This window comes from Echinops telfairi, unplaced genomic scaffold, assembly GCF_000313985.2.
Source record: "Echinops telfairi isolate 266 unplaced genomic scaffold, ASM31398v2 ScPeMD7_70;HRSCAF=299, whole genome shotgun sequence".
Classification (NCBI taxonomy): domain Eukaryota; kingdom Metazoa; phylum Chordata; class Mammalia; order Afrosoricida; family Tenrecidae; genus Echinops; species Echinops telfairi.
The window spans coordinates 68,183,700-68,195,076 of record NW_022103968.1 but is presented as its reverse complement, the minus strand read 5'-3'; the positions used below and the strand labels follow the sequence as shown (position 1 = coordinate 68,195,076).

Here is an 11,377-nt window from a genome sequence, read left to right as displayed (position 1 = left end):
CCATCTCACAAAACACACACTATGATGCCGACTGCAGGAGGAAAGCTAAGTCAGTGAATATGTAAACATCTCAGCACTGGTGGAAGTCTCCACATGGCTGCTCCAGCACCCAGGGCTGCATCAGGGTAGGTCCATGGGGCTTCTCCTTACGGATGTCTTGCAGGAAGTCAGCCTTACCAGCTGAAGCAGGGAACTGCTAATGCAGCTGCACCCTGGTCCGACCATCAGAAAGCAAGAGACCCAAGAACTTGAAAGGCGAGACTCACCGAGTCATTTATCCCTCCGCCCTTTAATTAACCCCACATGTGTTTATCAGCCAGGTTGGCACAATAAACTAACTCAGAGGGAAATTACCTGAAATTACCCTTCAAAGACTCAAATACTTGAACTGTTGCCTCAAAGTTGGAGGGCCACTTAATTCCTACATTTTCCAAACGATACTTGTTTAATTTTATATTTGTCTTATTAGCCATTGCTTACCAACTGATGCAGTCTTGCAGAGACTTGAAAAATACCCCAAAAGAGACACAATATACAGCCAATTAATAGTTTTATATTTGTACATTTACCTTTCAAGAACCTCATTCCAATTCCTGCACAGCTCAGAGCCTACCCTACATACTCTAAGAGGTCATCTTGGACAGCTTACCTATCCATTTACATTTACGTCACGACATCTACTCCACACCCTCTGTGTGCTTCTTTTTGCTGTTAGGTGCTGTCCAGTCAGTTCTAACTCGTCTCAACCCCATGTACAACCAGATGAAACACTGCTCTGTCCTGTGCCGTCCTCACACCTGTTCTTCTGTTTGAGCCCATTGTTGAAGTGATTGCATCAATCCATCTTGTTGAGGGCTTTCCCTTCTTTTGATTCCCTTCTACTTTAATTGACATGATGTCCTTCTCCAGAGACTGGTCTCTCCTGTGCTCAATATTCAAAACTAACTAAAGCATAATTCCTTTCCTCAAGGTACTCAGTATTGTGTGGAAACAGACAGGAAATTGGATTATAATAATATGTAAATACATAGTGACTAGTAAGAACAAATGAGAGAGACATAAAAACCAGTTTAAGAAGAAAAAAGGAAAATGACTTCTGGTGGAGATTGCATATAAAATTGCTTTTGAAAGTTTGCTTACTGTTTGTATTTTGTATGATTTTCTACATATGAATCCCAGGATGTGTAGATCTATAGAGATCATAAGTAGGGACATGGCAGGAGAGGAGGGGAAAATGGGGAGCTAACAACAATGAGTACAAGAAGAAAATGCTCTGAAATTGATTGTGGTAATGATTTCACCAATTTTCTTAATATAATTAAATGATTAAATTGTATGATATGTAAAGTATACCCCCCCTCCATAAAAAGACACGCACAAAATGTGCCTTAAGTGATTAATAGGAGTGGTCAGTCACAAGAATATGAAGGCAGCTTCTACCACAGGTGAGCACAGGAACAAATAAACTGAAGCAGTAAAATGCCTGGCATGGATGTGAAGAAACTGACAGGCAAAGAATTACAGGTAGCACCATGTTGCCAAAGAGTAAGGCCTGAATAAGAGAGAGAAGGGAGCAAGCAGGCAGAGAGTGGGTTCTGAGCACACAGTGGTGGGATGAAATTCATCATTGGGAAATAGAACTGAAGTGGAAAAGAAACAGAGATATTGGCAGTAGACCTCCTGAAAGAGAAATTGAACTAGGATTCGAGAGAAAAGTTAAATTCGAACCCATCAGCTACTTCAGAGGGGAAAGATGAGCCTTTCTGCTTTCATGTAGAGTTACAGCACAGGAACTCACCAGGGCAGCTCCACCCTGACCTAGAGTGTCACTGTGAGTCCAAACTGACTCCATGTCATCAAAATGGAAAACTTTTGCATATCACATTTATGTGTAGGAAGAGTGAAAAGACAAGGAAAAGAATTATAAGACATATGTGGAAACCATAACCTGAAAGGTGCTTAACATCCAACTTCACTCGCTGCCAAAATAAACAATCTTTTTTTTAATGGGCAAAGCATTTACATATACATTTCTCTAGAGAAGATATACAAAGTGTCAATTAAGTAGATGAAAACATCCTCAATGCCATTAAACCACAATGAGATCTTACTTCTTACCCACAAGTATGACTATTATTTTAAAAATGAAAATTAGCAAACCTTGGCTAGGCAAGAGAGAAATGGGGATCTTCATGCACTGTTGGTGGGATATAAAGTGACAGAGCCATAGTGTTGATGGTTGCACAATGTTGTGAATGTAATTAATGTCTTTGAATTGTAAACTTAAAAGAATAGTTTAAATGGCAACATTTTGGGTATATATATTTTACCATAATAAAATTTGGTAAGGTAATGAAAGAAGATGCCAAAAAAATGAAGCTAGAATTGTTTCGTTTAAAGAAGAACATCTAAAAATAAAACATAGTGCTCTAAATTGAAACTTTGATTTTGATTCTGTTAAATGACTTCAGCGAATATTAGACACAATTGAAAAGAGAATTTACAAACAGAGGATAATTGTAAATAACTTACTGGCCCAGCAAGATAAGAGGTAGCATGGAGGATAGAAAAGATTCATGATAAAATCTAATAGGAGTTTCAAAAGAAGAGAAGAAAGGGAATGGGGGAAGGGTAATAATAAAAATATATAATAGCTGAAAACAACCTTGACCAGGAGAAAAAAGAAAAGACAAATTCTCAGGTAGAATAAACTCCCTCAGTCCTAATTAGTTTAATTTTTAAACTCCAGACTCAGATAATGATAATGGAATGGAAAAACATGACAGCAAGGAAAGAGATCTTTAAAATGAATACAGGGAAAAGAGATTATCCTCAAATGAATGCAGAATTTAATCATAAACAATGAATTCCAGAAGACACTAAAATAGTATCATCAAAGGGTTGAGGGTATAAAATTAGCTAGAATTTTATACCTAGCTAAATTATATTTATCCTTATGTTAAAGTGAAGATGTCTTCAGACAAGTGATATGATATCTATATACAAATCATCACTTAGCCCAAATTGAAACCAGAAATAGTGAATTGATGCAACAATGAACTATATACATATATATATGTATACATATGCAGATACTTTAAAACCAATGATCTCAAGCCTCCCAATCCCTTGTGAGTTAGAAAAGACAAGTTTGATAATTAGTCCCATCTTACAAATGAATATACAAAGAGACTCACTGGTTTACCTAAGGTTATTTATCTAATTAAGAACAAAATTGGAACTAACACTTGGTTTCCTCATTGGCATATCTAATGGATTAGTGGCACACAAGAACACCTTTTCTATTGAAAATAGCCACACAAATATAAGCTAGTGCTAATATACTGTATATCTTCCAAAGTTAAACAGAAATATTTTGTGGATTATCTGCTCACTTTGAATTATTCAAACTGTTTTGCTCCACTGGCCTGGAGAATAGTATCATCCATGCCGTACATAAAACTGCCTCGGCACACATGAGTTATCCTGTTAGCAAAGACATAAACATGAGTTTTCCACTGGCTAACTGGCCACAGCTCATCCCAACATTACCTGTGCAATTCTGATGAGCTTACGCATCACTTTAATCTGATTTATGATAAAAACTAATCCCTTTAGCTGGATTTAATAAGGGAGAGCATACCAATTGTGTTATTTGTCTACAGGCACTTCACCAACTTACATCACTTTTCACTCCTTGTAGTTGGGCAAATAGCTTGATATGTAACACCTGCTGAGTAACATAAAAGTGGAAAATGTTTTAAAGGGGGTTCTTTTAATTTCTTTATACGACTGTGTGAAGATTTTTACATCCAGGTTTTTATTACTGTTGATTGATAAACTAACAAGGGGTAAATTAACTAAGTTGGCACATCAATGAAACATAATTTTTTTCTCTAAATGTTTTATTTTTCCTTTTAAGAACAAGGCTATTAAATGATTAAATCATTTAATTTAATAAATAAATAATTAAATGATAAAAATCACTTCAACTTTTACCTCTTTAAGGATTGAAGAGTAGATAATAGATTGTTTACATTTTCTTAATAACCACTTCACCTTTATCTAGAGAAAGCAATGCTTTCTATTTAGACAACAGCATGTCCAAAGGATTGGGGATCCTTTCACTTTCCCCCTCAATGCCACCATTTTCTCTCTCTTCAAATGAATGTACTTTCAGAAGCATGTCTATCCATACTATAAAGTTAGATCCATTCTATAAAGATAGGGAAACAAAGAAAAAATATACCAACAATTGTGGGCATATGTCAAGAGAGGCTCTGCAGAGACCAGAGCTGCACTCAAGAAATATCACCAAGTCTCAGAAGTTATTTCAGCCCCACTTGTTACAACACCTAGGAGCTCTGTCCTACCAATAATGTGTTCTCTCACCTAGATTCATGAGCTAGCTGCTTTAGAGACACACATGCACCGAGGAGGTGCTGTCCATATAGAGTTAGTCATAACTGGCAGTGAATAACACATAGCAACTACGCACACATGTGAGGTTTGGGTCTTGGGCTACAAAACGCTGAAAGCAACCTATACAATTTATATAATTATATAGTTATCTACATTTTTTAACAAGATAATCTGGGACGCTATAAGAATCACCTGGGAACATTGTTATACTGTAGATTTTTATTCAGTATATCTGAAGTGGAAAAGGGATTTCTCAGCAGGGGTTCAAACTGGAATAAACTGGTTCCAAGCACTGTTTGAAAAGAAATTCAACTTGCAAATAATGAAGTATCTTCGTTGTGTCATCTTAAAGCATTTCAGTACCATCAGCAATGCCAAAAAGCTGGAAGAAGGCCAGCTACAGTAGGCAGACAACAGATGTTAAATGTCAGCAGCCACAACACTCTCTCTGCCACCTCTCCCCCGTCATCAGGTACTGATTATATGTGGGTACTGACTTGCATGAATGTGAGCTAATTAATGAAAGGGGAAGTTCTAGAAGCCAAGACTTCTGTCACTTGTTCTCGTGCTCCTTCCACTTACCACGTTGTTCCTTTGTTTTTAAATAAGAGGTAAGAAAAACTGGGGAAGAGTACGAGATGGCTAACAGATTCCTCCAACATTAATTTTGTTACCTCAATGGGTATTTACAAAGTACCTCTTTAAAATTCAAACCAATGACACATTCCGGAGATGATATCACAAGAAACATAACATTCCCAGGTAGTACAAATGGTTTAAGCACTCAACTACTAGCCCAGAGATGATCGGTTCCAAGTTATTCAGAGAATACCTCAGGAGGCAGGCTTAGCAAACTGCTTCGGAAAGATCATAGCCTTGGAAATACTACAGAACAGTTGTTCTATGCACACGTGGGGTCACCATAAGTCAGATGGACCCAATCAGAAGTAACAACAAAAACAATTGCCCTCAAAGAAATTTATTTTCACTCAAATGCAAAATCTACACGAACGACATTCATTCTTAAGCATTTATTCATACCTTAAGCAAACACTGACATATACTTTTCAAAAATTATAATGGGATGATATTATCCTCCACCCAAGAACTTATAACTGAGTAAAACTAGACTTGTAATAGCCATCCAAGGGCATCTAGCTGATCTCCTTACACACAATCACACCCAGGCCAAGTAACTCTGGTCTTGCTCCCTCTAAAATGATTCCAATTTGACTACATCCTACTATATATGAGGTGGATTTAAAAAGTTCATGAACAAAATGGAATTTAAAAAATAATTAAAATTGTTCATAAATTATTAAGGCCTTTCATATATGAGGCCCAGAACTGAACTCAGCTCTCTTCCTTTCCAAATATAACCTATCTCATATGTGTCTTTAACACCCATGCCCAAATGTCTGAAGATACCAAATAACACTTAATTTTTTTCTCACATCACCCCTATTATGTTACTTTGTTTGAACAATTGATTTGGAGTCCAAATACAAGTGTAATCTTTAAGTTTATCTCTTAAAATGCTAGGTTTGGGAGTAATAATATTTAATATAATTACAAGGGTTCTTGGAGGTAAGGTGGGGGAAACAGGGATAAAGGGGAGTGATACCAAAGAGTGCAAGAAGAAAGAAAATGTTTTGAAAATGATGGTGGCAGCAATTGTACACTCATGCTTGATCTAATTGAACTATGAATTGTTATAATATCTGTAGAGTTCCCAATAAAATGGAATATATATATTGGGAGATCATCATCCTATTATCTGATTCTACCATCCGCCCTAGCCCTGTCTTCCACAAATGTGCTACATGTGCTTTCTGTATCTTCACCTAAATCAAGCCAAACCAATGGCCATTAAGTCAATTTTTTGATGCACAGCAGCCCTACAGAGAGTTTCTAAAGTTGTAAATATTTATAGGAGCCTCATTTTTCTCCTGAGGAGCAGCTGGTAGGTTTGAACCACAGACCTTAAACAAAGTCTAGCCATAATTTACATTGCCATTAGGACTTCTTGCATCTTAATCTAAGATATTGATAAAGACATAAGACCAAACCTATGGAAAAACACAAGAAATGTTTTTCCGAATTGACATAATTCTACTTAAGTGCTTTCTTAGGCTGGATTCCCTAGAAAAGCAAAACAAGGGTACCTACAAAGTGAGAGAGAACAAATACGAGATTTACCTCAAGGAAATAGTTCAAGTGGTTGTAGAAGGCAAATCCAAGGTCCATAGGTCAGATGTCAGGCTGGAGGCTTCCCATCACAGGAGTTGCTGAACCCAAGATCAAAAAGCAATACTGCAAGCTGCCGACTCACAAGTTGCAGAAGAAAATAATCTCAAGATTAGCAGTTTAAAAAAAAAAATCATATGACCTGATCCATGAACAGTGAGCTCAGACTGTCATCATAATTACTAGTTCACAAATCTTTGTAATAATCTGTAATAGATTCTTATTCAGATCCTAAAATTCATTGTCAGGGGAAGATCAATAAATAGGACTTCACTTTAACCAAGCAATGGGCACTTATAAAAAGTAGCAGGAAATGCAGCTGGAGAAATAGATGGGGGCTTGAATATGACAGTCTTGAAGCCTGAACCGAAGAGATCAGACTTAACTCTGAATACAAGATTAACAAGCAAAATCAACTGGATTCCTGTCTACCAGCAGAAAGAGTTCTGAAACACACAGCAACAAAATAATGCCACTTATACAGCACACTTAGCCACACAAGATGAAATGTTTAGGAATAAACCTAACCAAAGAAACATACATAGAAAACTACACATCGCTATGACAAGAAACCAAAAGAGAACTACACATATGGAAGAATATCCCATGTTAATAGAAAGATTTGCCACAGTGCAAATATTACCCAAATAGTATCAATAGTACCCAAAGCAATCTATAAATATAATGCAATTCCAATCTAAATTCCTTAAAGAAGTGAAGGAACTAATCACCAATCCCTATGGACCTAGGATGATCACCAGGACCTAGGGTAAGGAAAGAGCTCCTTAAAAAGAAAAACAAATGAGAGGCCTCGCGCTTTGCAACCTCGATTTTGCTTGATCGAACTGAATTATGGATTGTTATAATATCTGTAAGAGCTCCCAATAAAATGATTAGTTACAAAAAAATCCATTACACAGTAGTCACAACAGCCTGGTACTGGCACAACGATACGTATATAAGCCAATGGAACAGAATAGAAAGCCCAGAAATAAATCTATCCACTTACAGGGAACTGATCTTTGACAAAGGGGCAGGAACATTAAACAGAAAGAGGGGCCCTCTTCAACAATTAGTCCTGGCAAAATTTGATCTCCATCTGCAGAAGAATGATACAGGACCCATCACTTACTTGCATATAAAAAAATGAACTCAAAATGGATCAAAGACCTACATGTAAATCCTAGGGCTATAAAGATCAGCAATGAACAAATAAGGACAAACTTAAGGACCCTAAGTGCAAGGCATGGACATACTATCAAATATAACGAAGGAAGCACACACAATCTAAGATTAAATAGATGATTGGAACCTACTAAAATAAGACAATCATGTGCATAAAAGATTTCATCAAAAGAGTAAGAGAAGAGATTATGGACTAGGGATAATGGTCTTCAGCAATGACACAATGTACAAAAGGCTAATAATAATTTTGCAAGATCTAATCAAAATGTAGGTAGGCATGAATAGACAATTCTAAATATATATATTTAAATGGTTAGCAAGTACATGAATGGATGCTCATGCTCACTAGGTTTCTCGGTATACAAATCAAAACAATGATGAGAGCACTTTGTAATAACAATGATAGACCAATTTTAAAAAGTGCTGGAAGGGTGTGGAGTGTTTGGAGGTCTCATACTCTATCGGTGGGCCTGTACAATCATTTTGGAAAGTGATATGGTGCAAAAGAACCAAAAAAAACAAAAAAAAAGAAAGTGATATGGCGCTACTTAAAACAGCTGGGAATTGAAATACAATATGATTCAGCAATACCTCTGCTTGGTATAAAACCAAAAGAAGTAAAACTTAACATGAATAGGTACAGATACTCCCATGTTCATCCGAGCACGGTTCATGACAGCTAGAAGTTGGAAACAGCCCAAAAGCCAGTCAACAGAATAACTGATAGAGAAACGTTCGAACACACAATGGAATGCTACGCATAGCTAAGAAACAATGATGAAACCTAGAAGCATTTCACCACATGGTCAGAACTGGAGAACATTAGCACAAAAGACAAATATTGTATGCTATAAGAATAACCATCAAAACAAGGACAGGCAGGGGTTCTCAGGTGATGAGGTCATACAATCCGGGTGGGCCATGGGGTGGGAGAAATGCCTTACATTTGTAATCCTTTTATCACTCCCTTATTTGTACATCATAAAGACCATATCTCCAGGCTGGGCTTCATCTCAGCTGGGGACCGTTTCTCACTGCAGGGAAGTGTGGGGGGTGCGGGGGGTGGGGGTGGAATAGTCCATACCGTGTGGCAACGCCCTATAGCTATCCTGAACACTTGATGCTGCTTATGTGGACCACCAAGGGGGGAACCCTTACTATATGGCTAATCATGACATTTTAACCTGCTCAGCTCTTGGTGGCCCAGACCCTATACTATAGACTGCCCGGGTTTGCGGCTTTGTCTTTTCTAGGTGTACAGCATATGACATAGGCCACCTCAGAAGGAGCCTAGTCAAGAAACCTGCTAGTGATCTGGACTGCGCCTTAAGCACACTTGTTGCAGAATAAGGAACTGATATATTCCTTTAGACTTAGAGTCGTAAAGTCCTTGTTAAAGAAGGAGATTGCTCTCCCAAGGAGATTGCTCTCCCAAGTCCAACTTATTGGACTTTGGTTGAAACCTCTTGTTTTTGAGGCTGATTAGTAAGTAGTAGGCAACTTATGGCTACCATACATTTGCCAATGTCATGTTTTCTTAATTCTGCAGACATAGTTCTGCTACAGTAAATGAGTGCTGTTGGATTCATGGAGGTTACTGATATCATCTCTCAAAAAGGTGGTAATAGTCACTAAAGAAGAACAGGAATGTATATAAACTTTAGATAGCTGGATGGATTTTGAGCTCACACTTAACTATAAGCCCTGATCTAAGACCTCTCAGTTCTTATCATGCAGCATTGATTGATACTTACCCTAATGAGGGGACCACTAAACATATGAATGCTATAGCAGAGTGTGGTGATGAAATCCGGTGTCCAGTCTCAGAAAGAAGAGTGTCTGGGGACTTAAAAACTTGTCTTAAAACAAGCAGCCTTCTAAGAGAGGGTTCAGCTAAGTTCACATGGAAGAAGCACACCAGCCTGTGTGATCTAGCATTGTAAATAACAAAATCCAGCAATACAGGACCTTAACTTCTGAGCACCCAGTTTGTAGAAGGCTATGGATGACAGTGGAAACCCAAAATCCATTTACAGAGTTGTGGCAGTTACATAATCTCTCAACTTGTGAAGGGGTGGAATCTAGCCTGTCCCTTAGGTCACAGCCAATGAGGCCACTGTGTGGGCAATGGCCTTCTCCTGAGCATTCTGGGAACTCCTGTCTTCCTCCCTGGTGGTGGGGCACACACATTCACTCTCCTTGAGAGACATTCTTCTTGAGAAGCCACATGGAGCTATGCTGATGGCAGCCAGAGCCTTGGAGCAGGAGGAGCCACGTGGAGACCCACGCCAGCTCTAAGATGCTTCCACCACCATTGGATACACACGACTTTCCATCCACTGACCCATGATCTCCCTGCACTCAGCATCACTGCATATGTTGCATGAGTGTGAAGAGGAATTAACAGACTGCTATCGGGCATATGAACTAATATCGGACTTATGGACTTGATCTGGACTGGGCTGGGATGTTTTCTTAATATACAATTACTCTTTGATATAAAGTTCTCTATTACACACATATAAGTGTGTCTGGATTTGTTTTCTAGCCAACCTTGACTAACACATTTTGGTAACTTGGGAGTGGGGTTCTAGAGAAAGTCTCCTCTCTAGGACTGAACATTAAAGGGAGCCTGTGGACAGGCTAAAATGCTTGCTAGGTGACCACCTGGATCCATTGTTGAGTGGAAGTGAGAGAAATGCAGCAATAAAGTGAGGGGTCTAATCTGGCCACTGACACCTATGGTCTGGTTCACAGGAACTAGAGGAGAAAATGAGAGCGGGATGACTGATCTGAAGTTCATGACCTAGCACAAGGGGGCTAGGGTTGTTGAGAACTTGTGATGGAACCATGGTCTAAAGGCAAGGTGATCAGTGGGCATCCTGGTGAGGCTAAGTGAGACAACTCACATTGAGTTAACCAGAACCCAACCAGATGAAGAGAAGATTGTTGAGCCTGTGAATTGGTGTATATTGCTGCTGACTTTATGGATGGCCTGTCCTGATTTGACTTTGCTTATGAATGCGAATTTTACAAGCTTCCAAATGGAAAGAAAATTCTTCACATCAAAGAATATTATTATTTCCTCAGAGCAGTGGGTTGATGTAAGTGGGCAGTACAGAAACTGGATACCCAAAATGGAGCGCATTAAGGCATGAAGTGACTGGCTTACAAAAGTTCATAGGTGGGTGAATGTATTAATAGGATGATGGTGTAGGTGTTACTTAACTGCAATTGTTAGGCATAGAATATTGTTGTGTTGTTGACTTATAGAATACTATGTTTAAATGAGGCTTTGACACCTATTGAATTGTATGCATTTTAGTTTTATCATGTTAGGTACAGCTATGATTTTATTATTGTGTTTAAAAATTATATGTTGCTAAAGAGTTGTGTAAAAGTGTCAAGTTGACAAGGGGTGGTCTGTGACAGTTACATAATCTGTCAACTTGAGAAGGGGTGGAGTCTAGCCTGTCCATCAAGTCACAGCCAATGAGGCCTCTGTGTGGGCATGACCTTCTCC

General features: G+C 38.4%; 1 protein-coding gene across 2 annotated transcripts in view; it reads right to left on the bottom strand.

The window, feature by feature from the left end:
- Positions 1-11,377, bottom strand: part of LRMDA (leucine rich melanocyte differentiation associated) — a 1,590,166-nt gene that overhangs the window by 1,390,436 nt on the left and 188,353 nt on the right. The window lies entirely within an intron of this gene.